This window comes from Marmota monax, unplaced genomic scaffold, assembly GCF_021218885.2.
Source record: "Marmota monax isolate L192 unplaced genomic scaffold, Marmota_monax_Labrador192_F-V1.1 WCK01_AAM20220418_F8-fsc00001, whole genome shotgun sequence".
Taxonomy (NCBI): domain Eukaryota; kingdom Metazoa; phylum Chordata; class Mammalia; order Rodentia; family Sciuridae; genus Marmota; species Marmota monax.
Genome location: NW_026693777.1, coordinates 1,591,173 through 1,611,424, shown reverse-complemented (window position 1 = coordinate 1,611,424; position 20,252 = coordinate 1,591,173).

The following is a 20,252-nucleotide window of genomic DNA, read 5'->3' as shown; positions in this document are numbered from 1 at the left end:
GGATTCCATATGCCAAGATGTGAGATGAAGACTGAAAACAGAATGAATGGTTAAACTGAAACATCTTCAGATATGAACTGTAAGTATATTAGATCAGGTATTTTGTTTCTTAGACTGGCGGGTAAAGAATCAGGCTTGAAAAATCCTTCAAACATCTTGCTGAGTTGATAAATTTTTTCCTTTTCTTTCTGCCCTTGGTATCTCTTATTCATTCAAACTCTATGCATTATTTTCAAATTTTGAAAATTTTATACTGATCACAGACTCTACTAAAGTCTTAACTACCAAAAAAACCTAGTGATGGATTCTGGTACCTCTCTATATAATATTTTAGATTGAATATTAAAATGTCATTTATGTCCTCTTCTATTCATATTTAGGCTTATATTGCTGTTGGTATGTCGAGAGAGTCATGATAAAAAATCATATATCTGGCATTTTTTTTTTTTTAGTCAGCTTTTTTGCTGCTGTGACTAAAAGACCTGACCAGAGCAACTGTAGAGGAGGAAAAGTTTATTCGAGGGCTCACAGTTTCAGAAGTCTTAGTCCACAGAAGTCCAGCACCATTCCTTAGGGCTCCAAGTGAGGCTGAACAGTACAAGGGAAGAATGTGGTGGAAGGAAGTGGCTCACACAATCAGGAAGCAGAGAGAGAGACTTCACTCTCCAGATACAAAATATATACCCAAATCCACACCCTCCACCCACACCCTACCAACCTTCAGTTACCACTCAGTTAATCCCTATCAGGTGATTAATTCACTGATTGGGTTAAGACACAACCCAATCATTTCCCCTCTGAACTTTCTTGCATTGTCACACACATTAGCTTTTGGGGGACATCTCACATCTAAACCATAACATTACACTCCTGGCCCCTAGAAGTTCACAACCATCTCACAATGTAAAGTACTTTTTGTTCAAGAGTTTTCATAGTCTCAACAGTTCCAAGATTGCCCAAAAGTTCAAGTCCAAAGTCTCCTCTGAGACTCAGGGCAACCTTGCATTGTGAGCTCCTATAAAATCAGAAGCTATTTACAAGTATCCAATATATAAAGGTACAAAGTAACATTTCCATTCACAAATATAGGGGCATTGAAAAAAGAATAGGACTAAAGCAAGACCAAAATTCAGCTGGGCAAACAAGTCCTGTAGCTCCATGTCCCGCGGGCATCAGGAGTACATAGTATCATGATATTCTCTTCAAAGGGCTTGTGTAGCTCTGTCCCTTTGGCCTTGTTGGTTGCAGCCCAAGTGGCCTTTCTGTTGGCTTGTCTCTGTTTGATTTCTGCAAGTTTCCTAGGACAATGTCTCATGTTACTGGCATTTCTTTTTTCTTTTTAAATATATTTTTAGTTGTTGATACACCTTAATTTTATTTATTTATATGCGGTGCTGAGAATCAAACCCAGTGCTTTACACATGCCAGGCAAATGTGTTACAGCCCCAGCCCCTGGCATTTCTTAATCTGGGGGGTTGTTAGGTAAGTTTGAGGTGGCTGAGCCACGCATCAGATGAGAGGCCACCAGCCAGGCGAAGACTGGCAAATTGACTTCACTCACATGCATAGGCACAAAAAGCTTCGCTACCTACTTACTTTAGTTGATACTTTTTCATGTTGGATGGACGTCTTCCCTACCTCCAGAGAAACTTCTGACTCTGTCGCTTCCATCCTCATTGAGCAGATCATTTCCAGATTTGGACTTCCCACCTCCATCCAGTCAGAAGCCATCACTTCTCAGGTTGTTCAACTGGTCTCCAAAGGCCTCAACATCACTTGGAGGCTCCACATCCCCTACCGATCTCAATCCTCGGGTGAGGTTGAGAGGGCTAATGGCATTCTCAAGGATCATTCTGCCATTGGCCCTCACCCGAATTCAGGCAGTTCCTAGAGTCCCCTCAGGCCTTAGCGCCTTTGACTACTCTATGGGCGCCCTTTCTTAATCAACCAAAGCTTTCCAATCACTCCTCCTCCCCTTGTGTCCTACCTGCCCTATCTCACACTTCTACACAAACTCCTAAGGGAACACACAGACCGGTGCCTTCCTGTGCCATCTGTTACCTCAATCCCAGTGCAACCACAAACCAAATAGGCCCCTCTTCAACCGGGTGATGCAGTCTTACTTCGAGAGCCGCATCCTCAATCATTGGTTGGAATCTCGCTGGACGGGGACCCCATACAGTCATACTTACTATCCCAACAGTTGCCAAACTTTTGGGCCACTCCCCCTGGTACCACGTCTCCCACCTTAAAAAAGGTGCCTGCTCCAAATGTCCAGTCCTGAACTTCCACCACGCTGGGACCCACCAAACTCAAGATTTATTGCCAACCGTCTTCTTCTTTTACTAATAGTTAATCTCTCTCAAGCTCCTATCCCAACCCATAGATGGCGCTTCTGAATCCAAGTGACATGGCACCAGGATGGCACCACACACTCTCAGTTTATGGGTCAAGGCAATTGCCCTTCCACTGGCTGCAATTGGGTGGTCACCCTTAACATTATTGGATTCAACCAAGCCACCTTGTCCCACCTATGTGCAGCAATGCTATACTTCATAACAGACTAAACTGAGGAATCTTGTAAGCGCTGGCCTAATACCTATGGTGGGGTGCCCTTATAACTCATGCAAGAAACGCTTCCTAGATAAGCCTTGCTATGAGAAACAAACATACACCAAATTAACTACTTAGGACCCATGGGACCCAAAATGGGCTTCTGATGTTGATGGTAAATTTTATTCTTGGGGTTTTACCAAGCTCTCCTGGGCCTCTATCAGAATCTGGAGAACTTATGCACAGTGCTCCCTCAGATTTACATAACCATCCAGGAGCAACAGAAAGAACTCCAACACCAGCTAGATGCAGCTGCCTATCCTAAAGCTGACCCTTTCTCATGGATGGCCCAAATATGTCAGGGCCTTCAGCTTCTCAATTTATCCAAAGTTAATAACATTTCAGATTGTTTCCTCTGCACAGGTTTGGATTATACTCCTTTAACTTTGATATCCATTGACCTTCCTCACAATGCCTCAACCATACCCCAAGGGCCCCCCTCTCCAGCCTTTGAGAAAGTACCTCTTTTTCGTAACTCATCAGGGAGTTACACTTCCTCTTCCTGCTACACTTCTTCTGGTATGGTAACCTGTGACCAGATCATTAGAAATCTCTTCCCCAACCTTTGCTCCTGCGGGGTTCTTTTTCTGGTGCAATGGTACCCTAACAAAAAATCTAAGCCTCAGCATGCCCTTTGCTTTTTGTGTTTCTTCCACATTGGTACCTCAATTAATTCTGTACAGTGAGGCTGAATTAACATGGCTTGTTACCACCTCCCTTTCCAGGGCAATATGGGTTGTCTTTCTACCAGTAGTAGTTGGACTCTCCCTGGCCTCCTCACTTGCTGCCTCTGGACTGGGGGCAGGAGGACTTGGTTATGTAGTAACCGCTACTCAGAAGCTTGAACAACAACTTCTGGAAGCGGTAGAGGCATCGGCTGCCTCTCTCATTTCCCTGCAAAGGCAAATAACACCTATTGCCCAAGTTTCATTACAGAACTGTGGAGTCCTAGATCTCTTGATATGCTGCTGCTATATCAATGAAACTGGATTGGTTGAAAAGAATGTTAACACCCTCTATCATTTGGTTAAAAGTCTTAAACAGCAATAATCAAATGACCCTTGGCCAGGCTGGCTAAACTCTACCCTCATTACATGACTAACTCTCATTCTCACTCCTATATTAGTAATAGGACTTCTATTAATGATTGCTTCCTGCCTCCTCAGGTTTGCCCGAAAGCACATGGGTGAAATTGCCAGAGTGACCTACAACCAGATGCTCCTATACCCCTAGAGTTGCCTCCTACTGAACCAACACCTGAGCTATCCCCTTCCTCCCAGCGCTCCTAGCCAGCAGGAAGTAGCCAGATGGAATTTAGTGCACTACATCATCAAAAAGGCCAGGATGTTAGGTCGGGTGAGGTGGCTAGGGGAACAAAGCACCAGGCAACCTGTGCAGGAAAGAACAACAAATCAGGTGCTGACAGACAAGCAGTGATAGTACCTTATAACTACCTGTCAATAAGCAGGGTCTCCTGACCAATCCTGGAAGGGCAACTCCTGGAGGACAAGGGACTCTAAAAACCTCCCGTTCCTGTCCCAAGCCCTCCATTCTGCCCTAAGCCAAATAAAATTCCAATCCAGCCCAGCCTGGGTGTGATTCCCCTGGACCCACTCTGTTGGAATGGAGGGGCTCACCCAGGAGAAAATCTCAATAAAGCCTTGTTCAGCAACTTTTAATCTGCCTCCTTTTGATCACTGGCACCTGACCTTATTACAGGGGTCTCCACTGCAACTTTTGGCTTCCTCCTCAAATCTCCATGCTTTGACTTCTCAGGGGCTTCCCACAGGGACTCAGACCCTGCTACACTTTGCCTGGCCTCAAAGGCCTTCATTTGAAATCTTGGTAGAAGCCTCCATGACTCCCTGTCTCCAGCATCCTGCATTCCTGCAGAACCAGCACCCCATGGTTGATGCCAAGATCTGCCACCATCTCAAGAAGTAGCCAAGCCTCCAGGGACCAAGACTGCAGTAGCCTCTGACTGCCTGGGTAGATGAGCATGTTGGATAAACTTCCTAGGCACCCTTGTACAAGAAGGGTGCCCCACTGGTCTGCTTCAAGAGATTTTTTACTTTTATTTCCTTGAGCCTGAGGTGGGTGTGGTCTTGCCAGCTTCTGAGGTGCCCTCAAGCTATCTTTCTTATTGTCTCTGGGGAGTCTTAAGGATTTCTTTAGTGGCAGTAATGTCTTTAACAATTCAACTTCCTTTGCCCCAGTTTTACTCTTGCCTTTTAAGTTCAACTTTTTCAAATCTTTCTGCTATGCTTTCTGATCCGGAACATCACAATAACCTTGGCTAAAATCTGCCAGCAATACTCATGCCAATTCCTCAATGGTATGCTTCCTAGACATTTCTTCCATCAGATTATGAAGTCCATCATTTTTAAAATCAGAAAGCCTCAGAACACAGGCATAAGACAGACAACTTCTCAGCCAGAACATAACAGGAATTGCCTCTAGTTCAAATTTCAATAAAGTTCTCCTCTGAACCCTCTTGGGCCCTTTCTTCACTGTCCACAGTTCCTATTAGCATTCTGGTCTTCTGAGCTCCACCAGAATTGGCCATTAAGCTCTGGTTATTACAACAATTTAAAGCATTTCCAGTTAGCACGGTTAAGCATCTCAAAATTCCTCCCACCAAATCTAAAAAGCTCAAAAAGCTTCTGAACCACATGGTAAAGTTAATCACAGCAATGATCCCACTTCTCAGTGACAATTTCTATTTTACTCAGCTTTTTTTTTCTGCTGTGACTAAAAAAGACTCAACCAGAACAACTATAGAGGAGGAAAAGTTTATTTAAAAAATTCATGACTTCAGAAGCCTCAGTCCATATATAGCCAGTTCCATTCCTCAGGGGCTCCAGTTGAGGCTAAACAATATGGTGGAAGAGTGTGGCAGAGGGAAGTGGCTCACATGATGATCAGAAAGCAGAGAGAGTCACCACTGGCCAGATACACATATGTACCCCAAAGCCACGCCCCCAATGCCTCATCTCCTCCAGCCACATCCTACCTGCCTTCAATTACCACTCAATCCCATTAGGTAATTAATTAACTGATTGGGTTAAGGCTCTCACAACCCAGTCATTTCCCTTCTAAACTACCTCACATTATCTCACATGTGAGCTTTAGGAGGACACCTCACATCCAAACCATAACAGGCTTTAATTATCCATTTAGGAGTTGCTTTTACCTGGCTATGGTATAAATATCCATTGTTTTCTTATGTTTGTTTTTAAAAAAAAGAACATTTATCTAAAGTTTCAAATATGAAATATAAGAACCTACTGAGTATGCTTACTTTGTTTTTACTTTTATTTTTTATATGTATCAATATGCTGACAGATATATTTCCCCCATGACTACATTCTTCACCAAAAACGAGTACTATATAGTTATGAATAATGAAATGATTAAAAAGCATAATGAAAGAATAGTACAACTTTTTTTCCCTCATTCTTGATAACTCATTGCCATATTTCCTGCTCCATATTAAGCTTGAGAGCTTCTGAGAAGTATTCTTAGAATTCCAATCTTTTGGAAAGAATAATGATTCAATTAGAGTTTTTAAAATCATGATGATTACTTTATGATAATGAACATGGCTAAGATGTTGTACTTATATTGCACTTAGATGCAGCATTTCATTTTAGCAAATTCCAAGAACCATCCATGACTTTATTATTGTACCTGATTTTTACAAGTTCTTTATCGAAGAACCTCTTCATTCTTAGTTGAACTGAGGAAGCTCTTAGAGAGAGTACAGTGATACTAGTACCAGCTGAAAAGCATGACAAAATAAGAAATATAAGAATAAGTTGAACGCAAATCAGAAATCATCATTTGTAGTCTGAAATAATCTGTATTGGAATTTGGTTGAGAAACAAATCTTTTAGAGCTAACTTGTCATTCCCTTGAAGTTTCACTGGAGATTTTCCTACATGAGATGTTATGGCATTAATATACTTCCACAATAAGAGGGAACAGAGGTGATGCTCTCATCGCCATTTCCAATAATGTCTTGCAAGCTAAAGATGAAGCTAACCAAATTTCTGATAACTTCATTCACTTATGTGATAAGATGAATGGGAATGGCATTTAAAATTGTTTCCTAATAAGTCTAATGTTATAGAAAATTATATTATAAAAATAGCTTTAATCCTTTTTTTGCCATTAAGGTATTCAGTTTATCACTGTTCATTCAACAGACATTTATTTATTTATTTGGTACCAGGGATTGAACCTCAGGGGCACTTAACCACTAAGTCACATCCCCAGCCTTTTTTTCATATTTTATTTAGAGATAGGGTCTCATTGAGTTGCTTAGGGCCTCACTAAATTGCTATGGCTGGCTTTGAATTCACCATCCTCCTGCTTCAACCTCCTGAGCTGCTGGGATTACAGGTGTGAGCCACCATGCCCATCTTCAACCTGTGTTTATTGAACCCTGACTATGTTGGAAAATGAAACTCCTGGCACTGCATGGAAGTATTAGACAGGTGGGGATGCATGTCACAGGAAGTAGCACAGATGATGCTAGTTGTCTCAAGGAAGTTTCCAGTTTGGGAGATCAGAGAGAGCTTGGTGGGGAAAGGTGAGTCTCAAACTGAGCCTTAAAAAATAGGTGCAATGTTATGTAAATATAGGAAAGAAAAATCCAGGGACAATATGGGTAGCAAGGAAATTAATATACTGTAATAACTGTAGACCACTTATGAAACACTGAAATATGGAAATAGGATGTTTATAATCAGTAGGGCCTGGTGGAGTTTTAATCATTGTTGATGGTATTGATGAGTTGTGTGTATGTGTATGTTTAGGAGTAATGAAGAAATGAGTCAAGTTCACAGAGGAAGTAAAAGAGATGGTATGAACAGTTAAACCCTGGAAATAAAAAACTCTTTCTTTGAGATAGAAACTATCATACTTTATTAAGAAAGAACATCTAAAGAGTCACAGTTTTTACTGTGTGCTTCCTCACTTTCCCTTTCCTCCATCTAATACATCTCAGCCTCTAGACCTATATTTTCATTAATAATTACATTCATTTCTTAGCATATGCTGGCAACCCAAGACCTTGCACATACTAAGCACCATACATTCATTTTACTACTCATTAGGCACCCACTATGTGCCAGGCATTATGTCAGGTGTGATGGGTACAAAGATCAATCAACTGAATCCCTTTTAGCCTACTGTTGCCTAGCACAATGTGAGGCACACGGTTAATACTCAATAAAAGTTGGCTTCTTTGTGGTAGAGAATATAAAAAAATGAAAAATCACAGACTAGTTATCTGTGAAATTCTCAGTAAAGTAAAATGGTTATTATCCAGTGAGAATGGAAAGGGTAAGTAGTGAATTAGATGTGTGACTTGAAGTACCTGCTGAGGGAAGTGTGCTGGGGAATAGATGGGAGATCAATACCAAGACTGTCGAACAGCAATGAGAATGAGTTAGAGTAGGATAGATTGATTTTGGAGTAGGCCAGTGATACACATGTTGGTATGAATTTCTCATGGAATACTATTTTAACAGAATTCACTATAGCACAGAAGAATCAGGGGAAACACACTGGGGCAAGGTGGAGACTGAAGGTGAGAATTGGCTTGGAGAAAAGATAGGACTTTAATAAAAGCAAAGTGGAGTTTCACATTTTGCTAAGGGCAAGTCATTTCTCCTCCAGATAACTTGGTGTTACATGATATTTACTTCATATTCTTAATACATAAAAATGGATTATTATATTCTAAGTTGTCCTATTTTAAAATCTCATTCTGTCATGACTTCAGAAATACTTGTATCAATAGTAAACCTGTTTTTGAACTCTTATTTATATCACAATGTCCACAGAGAAGTAGAAGTGTCTTTTTGTTATAAATTCTTATCTAAATTTTCATAAAATTATACAAAGATTAAATGCAGATATTATAAAATTAATAATAAAGCAACAAATAATGTTTACTTTTATAATCTGAGATTTTTTAAAAATTTCATGTTAAAAATCCTATAAATTCCTTTTTAAATAAATAAGATGGTATACATTAAATCTATACAAATTAAAGAACAGGATCTACTAATTGTAGCTATCATTTTCATTTATGCTGTTGTCATCTAGTCATAATTTACATAGTCCATATATCTACACATTTGAAATAAAGATAAGAAAATATGGCTAGATGGCATTATGTTATTCAAAAATAATATGACTGATTATATCACAATTGTAAAGCTCTTTATAAAAGAATTATATTTTTTGTTTTAAATAATTTTTGATTCCTGGATTTTCCTCAGTATAGATAGAGTCTTAGTTGTAGACAGACAGCAGCTGAATAACTCTCAGGTAGTTTTTAATTACTCTCTTAGGAAACCAGGTAGATGGACAAAATATGATGTTATTTAGTTGTCAAGATAATACCATTCAGAAGGATAAAACTCAAAAGTACTCCAACCTAAGAACCATCTTTTTCTTTGGGAACTATTATGAGTTTGGGTATGGTATGAGTGTCCCCTAAGGGTCCATTGCAATTGGTGGCTTAGTCCCCAAGATGGTAGTAGTAGGAAGTAGTTATGAGTTGGGGCTTAATGGGAGGTCCTTATGTAATGGGGGATGCTGCCTTTGGAAAGTATTGTGGTCCTCAGTCTCTATTTTTGACTTCCTGTTTGGTCATATAATCTTTTACACACACACGTTTCTGCCATGATAAGACAGCCAAGAATGAGGGCTCTAACCAAAGTTGAGTTAATGCCAGTACCATGCCCTTGAACCTCCAAAACTGTGAGCCAAATAAACTTCTTTCTCTACATACGTAGACAGTCATGGTTTTTGTTATGCTGATGAAAAGTTGACTAATATAGGAATCCTACAATTCCCAGGACAGGGTTGGACTCATCCCAAATATTCAGATACTTGTGTGTCTAGACTCTGTACAATCCACAGGTAGACCTATACTTGACTTATTTACAGTCGAATCTCCATAGCCTTGGAAGCCCAGGACAGTTAATTTTCAATTTTAAGTAACAATGTTCTCCTAGGTCATACGTTGAAAGGGTCAGGCACTGAACAAAACATCTGCAACTTAACAACTATCTTAATAATAGCACATGTTTTAAACACCAAAGAACTTTTGGAAGTACTCACATTAAAAAAATTTAGAAAATTGCATTCAAATTATAGGTAATTTACATGTGAAATCACTTGCAGTTAATGTGTTGCTTAATAGGCATACATTTGTTCATGTAAGCTTTGGTTTGTTATTTTTGCCTATGATTTAACAAACTCACTTTTCAAAGAAAGTTGCTAATAAAACTATATTTTAAAATTCAAATTTTCTTTTTTCCCCTTTGTTTTCCTTTTTCCCTGAAGATGCTGCTGCTACTACCTAGATATAAGTATAGGAAGTAAAACCAGCCTAAAAGGTTTTGTTTATTACCATCATTCCAAGAGTTCAAAACAATAACAAATTAGATAATACAGTTTATTATCTTCATGGAGATTTCTCAAGTGTTTTGGAAACTCATTTGTATTGACAAAAATAACTCTCCATGAGAGATTAAAAGATGAATTATAGGATCCTTCAGGTATTGATAATAACAAAAATCTGCCTTACTATTTCAGTTTATAGTTTACAACATACTTTCATATATTCTATTTCTACTGATTAGTATAGCTTGTAAGTTAAGTTTTGCAAGTACTATTAGACAATTGATTTTTTCTATTTCCTTCATTATTGAAGCAATTCATATACATCATAGAAAATTAAAATACAGAGAATATATAGGAAAAGATAATTTCAAAACAATATTTTGGTGAATTTCCTTTTAGTCTTTTTTCCATGTACCATTCCTATATTTGAATTATCAGTTTATGTATAGTTTATTAATCACCTTTTCCTTTTGACATTCTCCTTTTGCTTGAATCTTTAAATATCATTTGAATAATTAAATAAGAAATTTCTAGTTTTTAAACATGTACAAATAGAAAGATATTTTGGATTACTCTTCTCAAATTTTTCCCCTTCCTTTCTTTTCTTTTCTCTCTCTCTTTCTCTCTCTCTCTCTCCCTCTCTCCCTCCCTTCTTCCCTCCCTCCCTCCCTCACTTCTTTTCCTTCCTTCCTTCCTTCCTACCCAGGGCTTTAAGCATGCTAGGCAAGCACTCTACCATTCCCAGCCCTCAAAACTTTGTGTGTTTCTGAATACTTTCTTAGGACAAATGACATTATCAAATACTAAAATTAATCATGGGATCAGAAGGGATTTGACTTTATGCAGTTGATCTTATTGCCTTTGGGAATAATACTATTTTCACCTCCCTTAAAAGTATATTCCCTTCCATCTTCCTTAAATGTTAAAGGCAGTAGTCGTCACATCAAATCACAGTCCATGGTCATCTTTTCATCATGATCTCTAATGAAGGAAATATATATCTACTTTGCTATTTTGGTATAAAGAAATATTTAAAGAAGATGAGTAATTTTTATTATCATTCTCTTTTCAAAATGATGTTACTTTCTTAAATCTTTCTCCACAGTTTTCCATCACTTTATGGCTTTCCTTTACACTCTTCTACAGAATTTATAACATAATAAAAACAATACTCAAACTATGATTAAATACTATGACTTTATTATTCTAAAATTTAAATTTCAAACAGTAAATTCCAACATCGAAGGATTTTTAAAAATGTTAAGAGTTGAACATTAGAACTACAGATGTAGGTCACATGTATATGTTACCAATATGAACAATAGCAGCCAACGTACTGAAAATTAATTATATGCCTAGCAAAGTGTGCTAGAATTTTACAAGCATTAACTCAATAAAGATAATGGCATAATTGAGAAAAGAGATGAAGACCAATTACCTCAACAACTAGGAGTGGTGAGTGAATTTAACATAGGATGTAAGTTTATCTTCCTAAATTTGGAATATATATATATATATATATATATATATATATATATATATATATATTTTAAACTTCTGTTAACCAGGATATACACCAAAAAACACTGATCTTGAGCGGTATTACAGAATTTATACTTATAAATCATTAAAGAAGGGAAAGTTGAATCCCAGGACTGCCCCACCAACTGGAAGACCTATGCTGGAGCCCAAGCCCAGGCCTAGGACCACCCCATCCACCTGTATGGGAGCCTAGGCCAAGTTGCAGTAGCATCTATGTATGGTGGGACGCTGGTGGGGGTCTAGAAGCCCAATACAAAGTTGAGATATAGGTAATCTGCAGGAACACTACAAGATTATAGGGTAGAAACTGTAATTCCTCAGATCTCCACAGCAAAAAAGAGGACACATAGACAACATGAAAAAACAAGGGAGGAAAGTGCCCCAAACAAACCAAGATACTACAATAATAGAATCCATGGACAGTTGATGAATATAAGAGGAGTTCAGAATGTACATAATTAAAATGATCTACAAATTAAAGAATGACCTAAGTGAGCAAATACAAGCAAACACTGATCACACCAAGAAAGAGATAAGGGAGCAAATATAGACAGCAAAAGATTACTTCAAGAAAGAAATAGAGATTATGAAAAAAAAATCAGAAATCCTTGAAATGAAGGTAAGAATAAACAAAATTTTAAAAACTCAGTAGAAAGTATCACCACAGACTAGATCACTTGGAAGATAGAACATCAGATAATGAATATAAAATATACAATCTAGAAAATAAAGTTGACCACACAGTGAAAATGGTAAGAAACCATGAACAGAACATCCAAGAATTATGGGATAATATCAAAAGACCAAATATAAGATTTACTGGGATAGAGGAAGACACAGAGATTCAAACCAAAGGAATGCACAATCTCTTCAATGAAATAATATTAGAAAATTTCCCAAACATAAAAAATGAATTGGAAAATCAAATACAAGAGGACACCAAATGTACAAAATTGCAACAGATCTACACTATGGAACATTATAATGAAATGCCTAGCATACAGAATAAGAACAGAACCTTAAATGCCACAAGAGAAAGGAATCAGATCATATACAGGGGAAGACCAATTCGTATCTCAGCAGATTTTTCAACCCAGACCCTCAAAGCCAAGATCCTGGAACAACATATACCAAGCTCTGAAAGAAAATGGATGCAACCAAGAATCTTATATCCAGCAAAATTAGGCTTCAGATTTGATGACAAAATAAAAACCTTTCATGATAAACAAAGATTAAAAGAACAGCAAAAAAAGCCTGCACTACAGAGAATTCTAAATAAAGTATTCCAGGAGGAGGAAATGAAAATCAACAATGAAAATTAGCAAAGGGAGGAACTACACTAAAGGAAAGGCCTATCAAAGGAGAAGCCAAGTCAAGTTAAAAACCAAAAATAAACCAAAATGACTGGGTATACAAATAATATTTCAATAATAACCATGAATGTGAAAGGCATAAACTCATCAATTAAAAGACATAGATTGGCAAATTGGATTTAAAAAAAAGACCCAACAATATGCTGCCTTCAAGAGACTCTTTTCACAGGAAAAGAAACCCATAGACTGAAGGTGAAAGTGCAGGAAAAAGTGTACCACTCACATGGACCATGTAAACAAGCAGGGGTTTCCATCCTCATGTCAGATAAAGTGCACTTCAAACCAAAGCTAGTGAAAAGGGATAAAGAAGGACATTTCATACTGCTGAAGGGATTCATACATCAACAGGACATACCAATCATAAATATCTATGCCACAAACAATGGAGCATCTATGTATATCAAACAAACCCTTCTCAACTATGAGAACCAAATAGACCACAACACAATAATCCTGGATGACTTTAATACACCTCTTTCACAACTGGATAGATCTTCCAAACAAAAACTAAACAAAGAAACTATAGAAATCAATAATACAATCAATAAGTTAGAGTTAACAGACATATATACAGTGTTCCATCCATCAACGAGCAGATATACATTCTCAGCAGCACATGAATCCTTTTCCAAATTAGACCATATGTTATGCCACAAAGCAAGTCTTAGCAAATACAAACTATCCTGCATTGTATCTGACCATAATGGAATAAAATTGGAATCAATGATACAATAAAAAATAGATGCTACTCCAACACCTGGTGACTAAACAATATGCTACTGAATGACACATAGATTACAAAAGACATCAGAGAGGAGATAAAAAAAAATTCTTAGAGGTAAATGAGAACTCCAATATAACTTACCAAAATCTCTGGGACACTATGAAGGCAGTGCTAAGAGGAAAGTTCATTGCATAGAGTTCATTTATTAAAAGAAGAAAAAGCCAATAAACAAATGACCTGACATTACAGCTGAAAGTCCTAGAAAAAGAGGAACAAACCAACACCAAAAGTAGCAGAAGACAGGGAATAACTAAAATCAGGCAGAAATCAATGAAATTGAAACCAAAAAATTGACAAAACAAAAAGTGTTTTTTGAAAAAATAAATAAAATTGAAAAACCTTTACCTACCCTAATGAAAAGCAGAGAGAAAACTCAAATTACTAAAATTCATGATGAAAGAGGACATATCACAACAGACACTATTGAAATACACAAGAAAATTTATACTTGAGTAAAATAGAAAACCTTGAAGACACTGACAAATTTCTAGAGGCATATGATCAACCCAAACTGAATCAAGAGGACATACACAATTTAAACAGATCAATTTCAAGCAAGGAAATATAAGACACCATCAAAAGCCTCGCAACCAAGAAAAGCCTGACAGATTCACAGCTGAGTTCTACAAGACCTACAAAGAAGAATTAATATGAACATTCCTCAAATTATTCTATGAAATAGAAAAGGAGGGAACCCTTCCAAATTCATTCTATAAAGCTAGTATCATCCTAATAACCAAAACCAGGCATATACACATTAAGGAAAGAAAATTTTAGACTAATATCCCTGATGAACATTGATGCAAGAATTCTCAATAAAATTCTGGCAAAAACATATTTTAAACATATTTTTAAAAATAGTGCACCATGATCAAGTGGGGTTCATTCCAGGGATGCACAACATAAGGAAATCAATAAATATAATTCATCACATCAATAGACTTAAAGATAGGAACCATATGATTAAATCAATTGATGCAGAGAAAGCATTTGACAAAATACAGCACCCTTTCATGTTCAAAACACTAGAAAAACTAGGGATAGTAGGAACATACCTCAAAGTTGTAAAAGCAATCTATGCTAAACCTAAGGCCAACATCATCATAAATGGAGAAAATTTGGAAGCATTATCTTTAAAAACTGGAACAAGACAAGCATGCCCTCTTTTACCACTTCTATTCAACATAGTCATTGAAGATCAAGCCAGAGCAATTAGACAGATGAAAGAAGTTAAAGGGATACAAATAGGAAGAGAAGAACTCAAACTATCATTATTTGCTGATGACATGATTCTACAGTTGGAGGATCTAAAAAATTCTACCAAAAAACTTTTAGAATTAATAAATGAATTCAACAAAGTAGCAGGATATAAAATCAATACCCATAAATCAAATGAATTTCTATACATCAGTGGTGAATCCTCTGAAAGAGAAATTAGGAAAACCACCCCATTCACAATAGCCTCAAAAAAAAAAATAAATAAAACACTTGGGAATCAACAAAAGATGTGAAAAGATCTCTACAACAAAAACTACAGAACACTAAAGAAAGAAATTGAAGAAGACCTTACAAGATGGAAAGATCTCCCATACTCTTGGATAGGCAAAATTAATATTGTCAAAATGGCCATACTACCCAAAATGTTATACAGATCAATGCAAAGCCAATTAAAATCCCAGCATCTTTCCTTATAGAAACAGAAAAAGCAATCATTAAATTCATTCGGAAAGAAAAATAAGAGGCCCAGAATAGCGAAAGCAATCCTTAGCAAGAAGAGTGAAGCAGGAGGCATCACAAAACCAGACCTCAAACTATACTACAAAGCTACAGTAACAAAAATGGCATGATATTGGCACCAAAACAGACACATAGAACTGGGTGAGGTGGCACCTGCTTATAATCCTAGCTACTTAGGAGGCTGAGGCAGGAAGATAACAAGCTCCAAGCCATCCCAGGTAACTTAGTGAGACTGTCTCAAAATAAAATAAAAACTGGGGGTGTAGCTTGGACATAATGTGTCTCAGGTTCAATCCCCAGTATAGAAACAACAAAGGAAGATAGGAGAGCATGCACATATGTGCTCTCGTGCACGCGCCCCCCCCCACAAACAATCAGAAATAACTATTTTTCTTTAAAAACTGAACAAAATATATTAAAGCCACGAAGATTGTTTGACTTTCATCCAATACCTGTTTATTAAACAACTATTTTTTTAAAAATCTAAAATTTGAGTAGTTATAATACAGGGGAAATGACCCTTCATTGTAAATGTACAATCTTTTAGAGAAATAATAATAGCCAGCCATTGTGCTGAGCACTATACGTACATCTTGTTGAATCTTTAAAACATCCCTAAGAGGCAAATCTCATTCACTCCAGCCCAACTAATTGAACACAGTATAATTTCAATAGGCTCAGTAAACTTTCCAAAGTCACATGGGAAGTTAATACAAAAGCTAGGATTCTCATTCTAGTTAAACAACACTAACTGGCTTTTCAAAGACTTTTAAACATAAATACATAGAAATGAAGCAAATTAAACACAAAATAAAACAATAAATGCATTGTATTTATTTGTATTCTGTCTTGTTCCTCATGCAATCTGACATGACAAATAAACAATATAAATAATAAGGTGTTTGGTATATTGGGAAGACCTGTAAGAATGATTTTTTATATGGACCTTGGGATAACCATTAAAGGTATTGCATGGTTGGTCTTGAATGGTTGGAGAAAGTAGAAGAACATTTGAGACTTCAGGCACAAAAAGAAATAAAGTACCAAAGACAGCAATAAATGAAGAAACCAAAAGAAATTCAGTCAAGCCAGACTTGCAAATATGTTTTGAGGTAAGGAATGAACAGGAGGGTGTGCAAAGATCAAGATGAAATGGCAATTTTAAGACATTAAAAATACTACAAACTACACTAGTCTAGGCTAAGCTGAGAAATCAAATTTATAACATCTGTGATTCATTATTGGCATTAGCAGTCTTTAGAAGCTCGTATATTTTACTCACAAAAGATGATTTAAGACCAAGAAAATCAGATTGGTTTAGCAGTGTCCTTAAAATATTTTTTATTTGAGTGTCATTCCATCATATAATGTTTTAAAATTCCTCTTTTAAAACTTGCATTTATTTTCATGCCACAAAAAGGATGTGCATTAAAATGTGATGATTAAAATGTACATATTTAAATAATCCTGCAGATTCACATATGCAAAAGTAAATCAAAGATAACCTACACTTTTAGAGAAAAATCAACCTACACTCTCTTAATTGAATTGCTAGTTAGATCCTCAGTGCCAGTTCTCTTCCCTAACTGATATACTCCATTAGGAGTTGCTGGAATGAGGAAAAACAATCAGGGATCTAGTGGATAAGAGATAAAATATGCTGAGTTTCTAGACTACATTTAAGAAGGGCATGAAAATACAACCAAAAGAAGTAAAGCTACCTACTATGCACTATATCGTGTTATAGTAAGATGTACAGCAAATGGGTTCCATTTTAAGAAAATATTTGCCTATATCCCTCTTCCCCCCAAAAAATGCTGGCTATCGATCTGAGGAAAAATCAACAGGAAGGGGAGCACCAGACCTGAAATTGACCTGGTCTCTTGAATGTAGATAAAGGGGTAATTTCTATGCACACACATCTGGACAAAGGTAATGTATGATGCTGGCTTTGTAGGATTCTCATATAAACCTATTCTTACCATTCAAATGCCTCCTGTGTATTCTATGTGATGGCTAAGTACTCAGAAGAAGGAACAACCGGGAAGCGAGAACATTTTTGCTACATGATGGCAAGACTTATCCTCCATATGGTTACTTACATATGTTAAAAGAGATAATAATGCACAGTTAGGGTTCAATAGTTTGGATCTTAAATGTCCCCCAAAGGCTTGTTCTTCAGAGTGGTACCATTGGGAAACAGTGGAACCTTTAAGAAGCGAGGCCTAGTTGGAAGTCTATAATTGTTCTGGTTGAGTCTTTTAGTTACAGCAATGAAAAAGTTGACTAAAATAAGAGGACATTCAAACCATGGCACATGTCAAGGCACCACACAATAAAATTGAGGAAGACCAGCAAGAAAGAGAAAAATGTTAAAAGCAGCCAAAGGGGAGAAAAGACATATGTCTACAGACAAACAAACATAGGATTACAGCAGACTTCTTCAATAAATATGAAAGCCCAAAATACAAAGGAGACAAAGAACTGAAAGAAAAAGACTCCACAAAGATTTCTTTGCTCATTAAGTATATAAAACATTAAAGACAATATAACTTTTCAAAAACAGCAACATCTAAAAGAAGTCAGCAGATCAGCACTGCAAGAAAAATTAAAGGAAGCTGTTCCAGCAAATGTAAAATGGTATCAGATGGAAAATGGGATCTACACAAAGGAATAGAGTATCAGAAAAGATGAATGTGTTGGTAATATAAAATATAATTGTTTGTTTTTCTGGGTTTCTTTAATAAAAGATAATTGACTGTATAAACCTAAAATAATAAAGTTTTGCCTTATTTTTCATATTTTTTTCTATATTAACTTTAACTTAGCAGTTCACATACTGTTTTTCTACATTTTCTACCAATTACTGACTGAGATAGATACAAATATGCAAGTATCTCTTTGGTCTGCTGGTTTTGTTTCTTTTGGATACATAGCCAGAAGTGGGATAGTTGGGTCATATATATGGTGACCTATTTCTAGTTTTTTGAGGAACTTTCATACTGTTCTCCTTAATGGCTTTTACTAATTTACATTTCTACTATCAGTGTACAAGAATTCCTTTCTCTATGAATCTTTGTCAGCAGGGTTTTGCTTTTAGTGCTTTTTTGTTTTATAATAACCATTCTACTGGAGTGAGATGTCACTGTAGTTTTAATTTACATTTTCTTGATGGCTATGAAATTGAGCGTTTTTCTTATATTTGTTGACCATACAGGTTTCTTCCTTTGAGAGTTGTTTACTCTGATCATTTGTCCATGTTTTAATTGGATTATTTGTTTTTTGTTAAAAATTTTTAGTTCCTTGTTTATTCTGGATATTAATCCTTTGTCAGATGAACAGTAGCAAATATTTTCTACCATTCTGTGTTGTCTCTTTTCTTTGTTGTATAGCAGCTTTTTAGTTTTATGTAATCCCATTTGTCTATTTTATTTTATTTTTTTTTAAGAGAGAGAGAGAGAGAGAGAGAATCTTTTAATATTTATTTATTTTAGTTCTCGGCGGACACAACATCTTGGTTTGTATGTGGTGCTGAGGATCGAACCCGGGCCGCACGCATGCCAGGCGAGCGCGCTACCGCTTGAGCCACATCCCCAGCCCCCCATTTGTCTATTTTAAATTGTTTCTTGTGCTTTTGGAGTTCATATCAAAAAATTCATTGCTTATACCAGTATCTTGAAGTGTTTCCATGTATTCTTTGAGTAGCTTTATAGTTGCAGTCTTACATTTAGGTCCTTGATCCATTTTGACTTGGCTTTTGTACAGAGTGAGACATAGGGGTCAAGTTTCTGCATATGCATACCCATTTTTCCCAGCACCGTTTATTGAAGAGATTGTCTTTTCTCTGATGTATATTTTGGCACATTGGTCAAGAATCAGTTTCTTGTAGATGTGTCATTTCTGGGATTTCAATTCTGTTCTACTGGTCTGTTTGATTTTACGCCAGTACCATGCTCTTTTTGGTTACTGTGGTGCCATAATATCATCTTGAAATCAGGTATTATGATATCTACAGTTTTGTTGTTGTTGTTGTTAATATTGCTTTGTCTTTTGTATTTCTAAATGAACTTTATGTTATCAGTATTTTGATGGAGATTGCATTAAACCTATAAAGTTATCTTAGGTAATATGGCCATTTCAACAATACTTGCTCTTTCCATTTATGGGAGATCTTTCCATTTTTATGAATATCTTCTTCAATTTATCAGTGTTACATAATTTTTGTTGTAGTTATCCTTCACTTCCTTGGTTAAATTAATTTCCAGAATAGTTTATTTTTTTTTGTTTAGGTATTCTTGATGGAATTGCTTTTATTTCTTTCTCAGCATGTTCAGTATTGGTATATACAAATGCTACTGATTTTGGTATGTGGCAACTTTACTGAATTCCTTTATCAGTTTTAATAGAATTTTGGTGGAGTCTTTACATTTTTCTATAAAGAGAATCATGTCAGCTGTGAAGAGGGATAATTTGACTTTCTCCCTTCCTCTTGGAATGCCTTTTCTTTCCCTTGCCTAGTTGCTCTAAAACTTCCATTACTATATTGAATAAGAGTGGTGAGGGCAAACACACTTGTTTTGTTCCAGATCTTAGAGGAAACATTTTCATCCTTTCCCCATTCAGTATGATATTGTCTGTATGTTTGTCTTATATAGCTTTTTTTTTCTAATGTTGAGGTACAATCCTTCCATAGCTAATTTGTTCAAGTTTTTATCATGAGAGAATGCTGAATTTTATCAGATGCTTCTTCTGTAGCTATTGAGATTATTAATGATTTT